This window comes from Schistocerca americana, chromosome 6 (genome assembly GCF_021461395.2).
Source record: "Schistocerca americana isolate TAMUIC-IGC-003095 chromosome 6, iqSchAmer2.1, whole genome shotgun sequence".
In the NCBI taxonomy this organism is placed as follows: domain Eukaryota; kingdom Metazoa; phylum Arthropoda; class Insecta; order Orthoptera; family Acrididae; genus Schistocerca; species Schistocerca americana.
The window spans coordinates 195,930,616-195,940,533 of record NC_060124.1 but is presented as its reverse complement, the minus strand read 5'-3'; the positions used below and the strand labels follow the sequence as shown (position 1 = coordinate 195,940,533).

At 41.4% G+C, this 9,918-nt stretch overlaps 1 non-coding gene across 1 annotated transcript; it reads left to right on the top strand.

The window, feature by feature from the left end:
* Nucleotides 1-8,514: 8,514 nt before the first annotated feature.
* Nucleotides 8,515-8,588, top strand: Trnat-ugu. The gene has a single exon. It is a non-coding gene; the product is annotated as a tRNA-Thr (tRNA).
* Nucleotides 8,589-9,918: the final 1,330 nt, after the last annotated feature.

The following is a 9,918-nucleotide window of genomic DNA, read 5'->3' as shown; positions in this document are numbered from 1 at the left end:
CCCATCGGGACTATCCGACCGCCGTGTCATCCTCAATTGAGGATGCAGATAGGAGGGGCGTGTGGTCAGCACACCGCTCTCCCGGTCGTTACGATGGTTTTCTTTGGCCGGAGCCGGTACTATTCGGTCGAGTAGCTCCTCAGTTGGCATCACGAGGCTGAGAGCACCACCGAAAAATGGCAATAGGTCATGGCGGCCCGGATGGTCACCCATCCTAGTGCCAGCCACGCCGGACAGCGCTTAACTTCGGTGATCTGACGGGAACCGGTGTATCCACAGCCCAGTGTGGTTGCTACAATCCAAACGTGGCTGCCAAAGATAAGCCTGGCACTATGGTATTACAGCAGATATAACCCAGTCTATAAATAAAGAGAATTTTTTAAATGAAATCAAGTAAGATATCATACATATTGTTTGTTCTACTTATTTAACATATTTAGGAACGTTTATCTGAGTCTCTCCTGCCATGTGCGTAGAGCATAGCACTGATAGGTCCTCTGGTTCTAAGTTTAACAATTACCTTCCATGCTTCTGGACATTCGTATAAAACTAAACTCCTCCAGAACAGGCCATGAAGACCCAATAGTACCGACCGGCCACCGTGTCATCCTCAGCCCAGAGGTGTCACTGGATGCGGATATGGAGGGGCACGTGGTCAGCACACTGCTCTCCTGGCCGTATCTCAGTTTCCGAGACTGGAGCCGCTACTTCTCAACCAAGTAGCTCCACAGTTTGGCTCACAAGGGCTGAGTACATCCTGCTTGCCAACAGCGCTCTGCAGACTGGATGGTCTCCCATCCAAGTGCTAGCCCAGCCCGACAGCGCTAACTTCGGTGAACTGATGGGAACCGGTGTTACCACTGCGGCAAGGCCGTTGGTTGGACATTCATATAGTGATCTTTAATTATCACTAACCACTCAAGGGACGCTAGACTAGATGCGTATCATGTGTTGAGAGAACACTGGAGAGTCACGTGTCCCTATTTCACTGCATGACGTGGGGAATTGGCGGACGCAGTCTGAATAAACACATTAAGAGCCCCACCCTACTCAGCAGATCACACCAGGAACAGTAACTTTTTAAGCAACTGTGTTGCCAACCTGAGGCAGCGTTTGGCTCAGCTACTGCAGGAAGGGAGTGGCTGCTGACATTCACACTGCAGTGTTGCGTTGTCTTGCTATAATGTACGAGCATGCAAGCTGCTTTCTTACATATTATGATGAAACAATGAGCGAGTAATGCTGGAAATGGTAGCTCTGCCAATCACATCGCAGCTGTGCAGTGCATGCAGTCAGATTCTGGCTTTGATCACTGTCATGGGGTATTCTCTTTAAATGCATCTTTTTTTCAACACATCTAATTTGCGACGTTGTTGTTGTTGTTGTGGTCTTCAGTCCTGAGACTGGTTTGATGCAGCTCTCCATGCTACTCTATCCTGTGCAAGCTTCTTCATCTCCCAGTACCTACTGCAATCTACATCCTTCTGAATCTGCTTAGTGTATTCATCTCTTGGTCTCCCTCTACGATTTTTACCCTCCACGCTGCCCTCCAATGCTAAATTTGTGATCCCTTGATGCCTCAAAACATGTCCTACCAAACGATCCCTTCTTCTAGTCAAGTTGTGCCACAAACTTCTCTTCTCCCCAATCCTATTCAATACCTCCTCATTAGTTACGTGATCTACCCACCTTATCTTCAGCATTCTTCTGTAGCACCACATTTCGAAAGCTTCTATTCTCTTCTTGTCCAAACTGGTTATCGTCCATGTTTCACTTCCATACATGGCTACACTCCATACAAATACTTTCAGAAACGACTTCCTGACACTTAAATCTATACTCGATGTTAACAAATTTCTCTTCTTCAGAAACGCCTTGCCATTGCCAGTCTACATTTTATATCCTCTCTACTTCGACCATCATCAGTTATTTTACTCCCTAAATAGCAAAACTCCTTTACTACTTTAAGTGTCTCATTTCCTAATCTAATCCCCTCAGCATCACCCGATTTAATTTGACTACATTCCATTATCCTCGTTTTGCTTTTGTTGATGTTCATATTATATCCTCCTTTCAAGACACTGTCCATTCCGTTCAACTGCTCTTCCAAGTCCTTTGCTGTCTCTGACAGAATTACAATGTCATCGGCGAACCTCAAAGTTTTTACTTCTTCTCCATGAATTTTAATACCTACTCCGAATTTTTCTTTTGTTTCCTTTACTGCTTGCTCAATATACAGATTGAATAACATCGGGGAGAGGCTACAACCCTGTCTCACTCCTTTCCCAACCACTGGTTCCCTTTCATGCCCCTCGACTCTTATAACTGCCATCTGGTTTCTGTACAAATTGTAAATAGCCTTTCGCTCCCTGTATTTTACCCCTGCCACCTTCAGAATTTGAAAGAGAGTATTCCAGTTAACGTTGTCAAAAGCTTTCTCTAAGTCTACAAATGCTAGAAACGTAGGTTTGCCTTTTCTTAATCTTTCTTCTAAGATAAGTCGTAAGGTTAGTATTGCCTCACGTGTTTCAACATTTCTACGGAATCCAAACTGATCTTCCCCGAGGTCTGCTTCTACCAGTTTTTCCATTCGTCTGTAAAGAATTCGCGTTAGTATTTTGCAGCTGTGACTTATTAAACTGATAGTTCGGTAATTTTCACATCTGTCAACACCTGCTTTCTTTGGGATTGGAATTATTATATTCTTCTTGAAGTCTGTGGGTATTTCGCCTGTCTCATACATCTTGCTCACCAGATGGTAGAGTTCTGTCATGACTGGCTCTCCCAAGGCCATCAGTAGTTCTAATGGAATGTTGTCTACTCCCGGGGCCTTATTTCGACTCAGGTCTTTCAGTGCTCTGTCAAACTCTTCACGCAGTATCTTATCTCCCATTTCGTCTTCATCTACATCCTCTTCCATTTCCATAATATTGTCCTCAAGTACATCGCCCTTGTATAAACTCTCTATATACTCGTTCCACCTTTCTGCCTTCCCTTCTTTGCTTAGAACTGGGTTGCCATCTGAGCTCTTGATATTCATACAAGTGGTTCTCTTCTCTCCAAAGGTCTCTTTAATTTTCCTGTAGGCAGTATCTATCTTACCCCTAGTGAGACAAGCCTCTACATCCTTACATTTGTCCTCTAGCCATCCCTGCTTAGCCATTTTGCACTTCCTGTCGATCTCATTTTTGAGACGTTTGTATTCCTTTTTGCCTGCTTCATTTACTGCATTTTTATATTTTCTCCTTTCATCAATTAAATTCAATATTTCTTCTGTTACCCAAGGATTTCTATTAGCCCTTGTCTTTTTACCTACTAGATCCTCTGCTGCCTTCACTACTTCATCCCTCAGAGCTAGCCATTCTTCTTCTACTGTATTTCTTTCCCCCATTCCTGTCAATTGTTCCCTTATGCTCTCCCTGAAACTCTCTACAACCTCTGGTTCTTTCAATTTATCCAGGTCCCATCTCCTTAAATTCGCGCCTTTTTGCAGTTTCTTCAGTTTCAATCTGCAGTTCATAACCAATAGATTGTGGTCAGAATCCACATCTGCCCCTGGAAATGTCTTACAATTTAAAACCTGGTTCCTAAATCTCTGTCTTACCATTATGTAATCTATCTGATACCTTTTAGTATCTCCAGGATTCTTCCAGGTATACAACCTTCTTTCATGATTCTTGAACCAAGTGTTACCTATGATTAAGTTATGCTCTGTGCAAAATTCTACAAGGCGGCTTCCTCTTTCATTTCTTCCCCCCAATCCATATTCACCTACTATGTTTCCTTCTCTCCCTTTTCCTACTGACGAATTCCAGTCACCCATGACTATTAAATTTTCGTCTCCCTTCACTACCTGAATAATTTCTTTTATCTCGTCATACATTTCATCAATTTTTTCATCATCTGCAGAGCTAGTTGGCATATAAACATGTACTACTGTAGTAGGCATGGACTTTGTGTCTATCTTGGCCACAATAATGCGTTCACTATACTGTTTGTAGTAGCTAACCCGCACTCCTATTTTTTTATTCATTATTAAACCTACTCCTGCATTACCCCTATTTGATTTTGTATTTATAACCCTGTAATCACCTGACCAAAAGTCTTGTTCCTCCTGCCACCGAACTTCACTAATTCCCAATATATCTAACTTTAACCTATCCATTTCCCTTTTTAAATTTTCTAACCTACCTGCCCAATTAAGGGATCTGACATTCCACGCTCCGATCCGTAGAATGCCAGGTTTCTTTCTCCTGATAACGACGTCCTCTTGAGTAGTCCTCGCCCGGAGATCCGAATGGGGGACTATTTTACCTCCGGAATATTTTACCCAAGAGGACGCCATCATCATTTAATCATACTGTAATGCTGCATGTCCTCGGGAAAAATTACGGCTGTAGTTTCCCCTTGCTTTCAGCCGTTCGCAGTACCAGCACAGCAAGGCCGTTTTGGTTAATGTTACAACGCCAGATCAGTCAATCATCCAGACTGTTGCCCCTGCAACTACTGAAAAGGCTGCTGCCCCTCTTCAGGAACCACATGTTTGTCTGGCCTCTCAACAGATACCCCTCCGTTGTGGTTGCACCTACGGTACGGCCATCTGTATCGCTGAGGCACGCAAGCCTCCCCACCAACGGCGAGGTCCATGGTTCATGGGGGGATTTGCGACGTGTGTTAAATAATTTTACAGAGTTCCATATAAGTAAGCACTTACGAGCAACAGAACAATTTTACTGCTTCATTTGAGTTCAGCACAGTCAATAGCAGCTTGCTAAAACGTAAACAGCAACCCTTTATTTAAACACAGCATGGTCTGTAGCACTTACCACACACAATTTTGAGCTGCATAGCAAAGCGCAGCACACTCGATAGCGGCTGGGTTCCCATACCACTGCCAGGATCAGAGAGCTCTGATAGAGGTGCTAGGCTTTCGCTCCTTTAAATCACATAATGCTACCACTATTCTGATGATCAGAGATTTATAATTACACATATGTGTAATGACAAACTACCTGTGCGTGTTTCGTTGGATTTTAGATGGGACTCCATGGAAGAAAGACAACATAGTTCTCACTAAACCCGGTTAGATAATGCAGAGCTCTGTATCAGTAAACAATCATTATCTGTAGAGCAATTCCAACACTTTCTAATAGAGCATCAGAGATGGCAGCACATAATGCAGACCCATTTTAAGAGTACGAAAATATATAGGTGTTTTATAAACGCATTGTTCGTTTTTCCCCACATGCTGTTCAGCAATGCCAACGTCGATACGGCTGACTTTGGTATCGGTTTCCAACTGTGGATAGCATATAGCTCATCCCACTTGGGTAGTGCATATGTGTGACCTTGTTCCCCTTTTAGCTGCTCATAGTGCACTGTGTGATTTACATCGCTGACCTTGTGCTGCTGACCAGACACTTCCTTCACAACTGAACTTATGGTTTTAATTTTATCCTGTGAAATAGCTATTCTACTTGCGTACCACATACTCTTTGTCTTCGTAATAGCATTTTAAGCACCTTACAATAGTGTTTGTAATGGACTACTGTAGTTTGATTCTGTCTTCTTCTAGCATTTTGATATAGTTACCACTTTGTTCTACATGATAGCCTTATCCCACTAGTCAGCCACCCAGGCTGCCTTTTATTGTTAGTACCTTGTTTAGAACATTCTAATGGAAAGCAACTTTCAAACTGCGTGAGAAATGTGTTAAGGAAAGCATTTATATTTGCCGTATATGTTATCGGAACTATAAACATCCTGCCACTATTGTTCTTTAACGAGATTTAAAAAACTGTCTATTACCGTTGGATTAGTTTTTCTACATAGTTAGTAGTGACACATAATATTCGTTTGAGTGGAAAAACCTTTTAGTGTAAAAATTTGTGCATCATTGTCTGGAAGGCCATTCACCCTTTTACTAAAAGAATGCTTATCTAGTATTGAAGAATGAATAAAAATACTGTCTATGCCTGTGCTGCTGTGCCCTGGTTGAAAAAATACAGTCTGACCCAGTTCAAATAAGTTTAGGAGATGTTCTAACATCGGTTTTCTTGCACAATCACATACAAAATTATTATTGAAGTCAACACATGTAACTTATTTCTGGTACTTCCTATGAGTGAACCAAGAACTCTCTCTAGCTCGAGCAGAAATGATCTGAAGTCAGAGTTAAGGGACCTATAAACAACAACAATTAGAAGTTTGGTTTCACTAAATTTAACTGCCCCTGTACAACATTCGGATACCTGTTCAGCGCAGTGCCGTGATAAGTCTACAGACTCAAATGGAGTACTGTTTTTTACGTACATGGTCACGCCCTCACTCCGCAAAGAACTCCTAGTAAAACAGGCAGTTAATCTGTATCCTGATAAAGGAAGCCTCTCAATTGTCAAATTATTGAAATGGTGCTCCAATAGACCAACAATCTCAGAGTCAACATCTATAAGCAGTTCACTTACTTTTTCTCTAATACCTCTAATGTTTTGACAAAATATGCTAATTCCTTCTCTACTTGGATACCTGACCTCCTCTGAAGGTGATTCATTTGTTAGAGGGACTTCCTTTAAGCAGGGATACCTATCAGCTGACTTCAATCTAAAATAAGTTGCAGCTCTAACACCAATTACTAAAGGAATTTTTTCATGAGTGATTCCACCACCACCCACTACACTGTCACCTATAAGCATTGCCAGCCTCGCCTTCCTGTACCTATTGAGGCGCATGAGCAGTCGTGTAGACGACTATTACGTTACGGACCCGGATATGACGTAAGACTTTGCTGGGATTTTTAACAAAATGGAGATGTGTGGCTACCGAACATCGAGCCATGACCTCTGTCTGCAAGGAGACTGCCAAGTAAACAGCAATGTTATTGTAAACAAAGATTACTCATTTGGAATAGCCTGCTTAGCGTAGACATCTCCAATTTTAGAGTAAAAATATGTGACAAATTAAGTTTCAAGTCACAAGCCCTGGAGTGAACAAAGTTATCGGTAACCATCCTAAAGATTTTATAAAGCGCCCTGATATGCATCTACGAGAAAATTTTCTCATCTGCCTTGGCTAAAGAACATAGTACTACCAGCCTAGACGCTATGATTTATAATTGTGGAATGGATGATGTGTTTGACCTTGTGGAACAATAAGTGTATTAAACGTCAACAAATCGTATTTACAATACGCTCAGCTATACGCTGTCTCAATCAATTGCATGTGGTGCAAATTATGAGATAGCTTACAAACCATCTGCTGTGTTGTATTTAACAGTGGTCTGCAATTCGCTTACTGGGGCAATAAACACACTCAGAAGTGACTGGTGTACAAGTAAAACTTCTGGACAGTCAATAACGAGAAAAGATTATCCAGCTGCTTACAATCTAAATGATTTGTCTACAAGCTATATATGCCTTGTTAACACTGACTCCAGCAAAGACGATGTAAGTACTAAACACAAGCTTTATATTAAAGCTAGAGAAACATATTTTTCTCAATCCATGACATTATTCTCCACAATACCATCAAATACAGATATTATCAAATTAGGATTGGGTCCCTCAAACAATGCTATTCCACAGGTCCTAAGGAAAAGAAACAATGTGTCAAATAGATTTAAACCATTTCCTGTTAAAGAAATTACTTCTATAAGTACGGTTAATGTGTTTTGTCTACAAAAACGGTAACTGGGAATGGAAGACGTCGAAGTCAAAAAACAAAAGTTGGGATATATGGTGAAAACAACTGCCACGAAGGAAGGATATAAACTGCTACTGAAAAAAGAGCAGATCGTTCCAGACGTGCAAATAAGGCTTATAAATTACTCTAAACACAGTTTATGGAAAAATATGGATACAATAAGGGATTAAAAGATTTCTGAGAGGAAAGTGGGTTTAAGTTGAAGTGCTTGCAGAAAAGCATGGATTAGAGGATGTTTGTTATACTAAATGAGACATGAAAAATTTGTTTACAAATTTTTATTCCTGTTTGGAGCTGCGTAAAAAGGACAATTACAATTTATATATATATGAAGACAGTAACTTGTTCTCGAAAGAACAGTTACTGTTGATGACCGTGCAGCCCTTCCCTGGAATAAATGATGACTAACTGACAACCTCAGCTGCCGACAGGTGTTGTTGATATACCTTGGTGTGGACAGCTGAAAATGTGTGCCCCGACCGGGACTCGAACCCGGGATCTCCTGCTTACATGGCAGACGCTCTATCCATTTGAGTCACCGAGGACACTGTCTATATATATATAGGGTAGCCTCTAACTATATATATATATATATATATATAGTTAAAGGCTACCCAGCCATTGACCTTCGTCTGTGCGAATGCGCATAGGTTGCCCAAACTCTTACGGGAATCGCCAAAGCGTGCGCGAGTAATGAGTGGGTGGGCAAATGTCTATAAGGTACAGTACATATGTAGAATTGTGGACAGTTGGGAATGTAAGTCTCACGGGGAGCGTGCAAGGGATAAGTCCCTGCAGTCGCGCTATTCATCTGTGTCCTCGGTGGCTCAAATGGATAGAGCGTCTGCCATGTAAGCAGGAGATCCCGGGTTCGAGTCCCGGTCGGGGCACACATTTTCAGCTGTCCACACCGAGGTATATCAACAACACCTGTCGGCAGCTGAGGTTGTCAGTTAGTCATCATTTAATTACAATTTATCGAAATTTGATGCACTGAATATTGTGCATCTAGCAACAGACAAGTAGTCTGTAAAGTTTAAAACTGAAATAATAACTACATTTAATGATAGTTCGTTTTCAAAAGTTGTAAATTAAAAGTCTCTATAGAAATTCCACGAGAATGTGCGGGTGGTGAGGCGGGAGGTTGGTGGGGGGGGGGGAGGGGGCTGAGAGGAGGAAGAGTTGCCAACATGCATCCAAAAAGATGTGGAAAGCAGGAGATAAGAAGTAAAACTGAAAACTCCGAATGCTCTCGACTAGATGAATTACAACGAGGACAGAGCTAGGAGGATAAAGTAGATAGTTTACAGGAAAAAATGAGATACATATTAAAATTCAAGAACGTACCTTCTATCCCGTTACTAGCTGCAAAAATAATTAGATGCTTGTGATGTAGATTTAAATTATACGTTTAAAGCTAAGCTGGGTACTATCGAAAAGACACCAAACAAACATAAAGAAAGGACTGTTTTCTGCGTGTGAATGTTTATGAATACAGTTAATAAAGATTCTGTACAAGAATTTTTTTCTTATTCGTTACCCTACCAGGTGTGGGTTGGTTTCTTTAGCTTTCACCTGTGATTCACATTCCCCAATCTAGTCAATCTACAAAGTGTTTGCAGGAACACTTCTTCTTTCTCTTCCAAATGGCTACCGAGAAAAAATTCCGATAGAACAATGACAGCTGTCAAGACCGCCTCTTATATACATTAGTAGTGTATTACGAAGACTTTTAGCGCATCATAGTTGAATGGACTGATTTTAGCTATCTTAAATACATCTTTATATTTACAGATTCTTACAAAAATTTCTCTCCACCAAGAAAGCAATGAGCGCTTCATGCTGAAAGCAGTAGATAAGCACTTTCAGGATCCTACTTAGTTCAAATATGGTGGGTGTAGAGGAATTGTACGCGTAGTTTAAACTGATTGAAAATCTCTGGAGAAGTATCTGCCGAGGAAGTGTGTTAAGGATGGAAAGGATTTGCCTTGATTTACTAAGAAAATTCGGGAAATTCTGAGGAAGCAGAGACTGTTTCACGCTCTGTTCAAAACAGGACGCGAAATGTCTACAATCAAAAGTTTGTTGAAATTCGAGCGTCCGCAAAAAGAGCGATGCGCGAAGCATGTAAGAACTTCCACCATCATACGTCAGCGAAAGATATTGCCGAGAACGTGAGGAAATCCTGGTCCTACGTAAAATCACTAAGTGGGCTGAGGA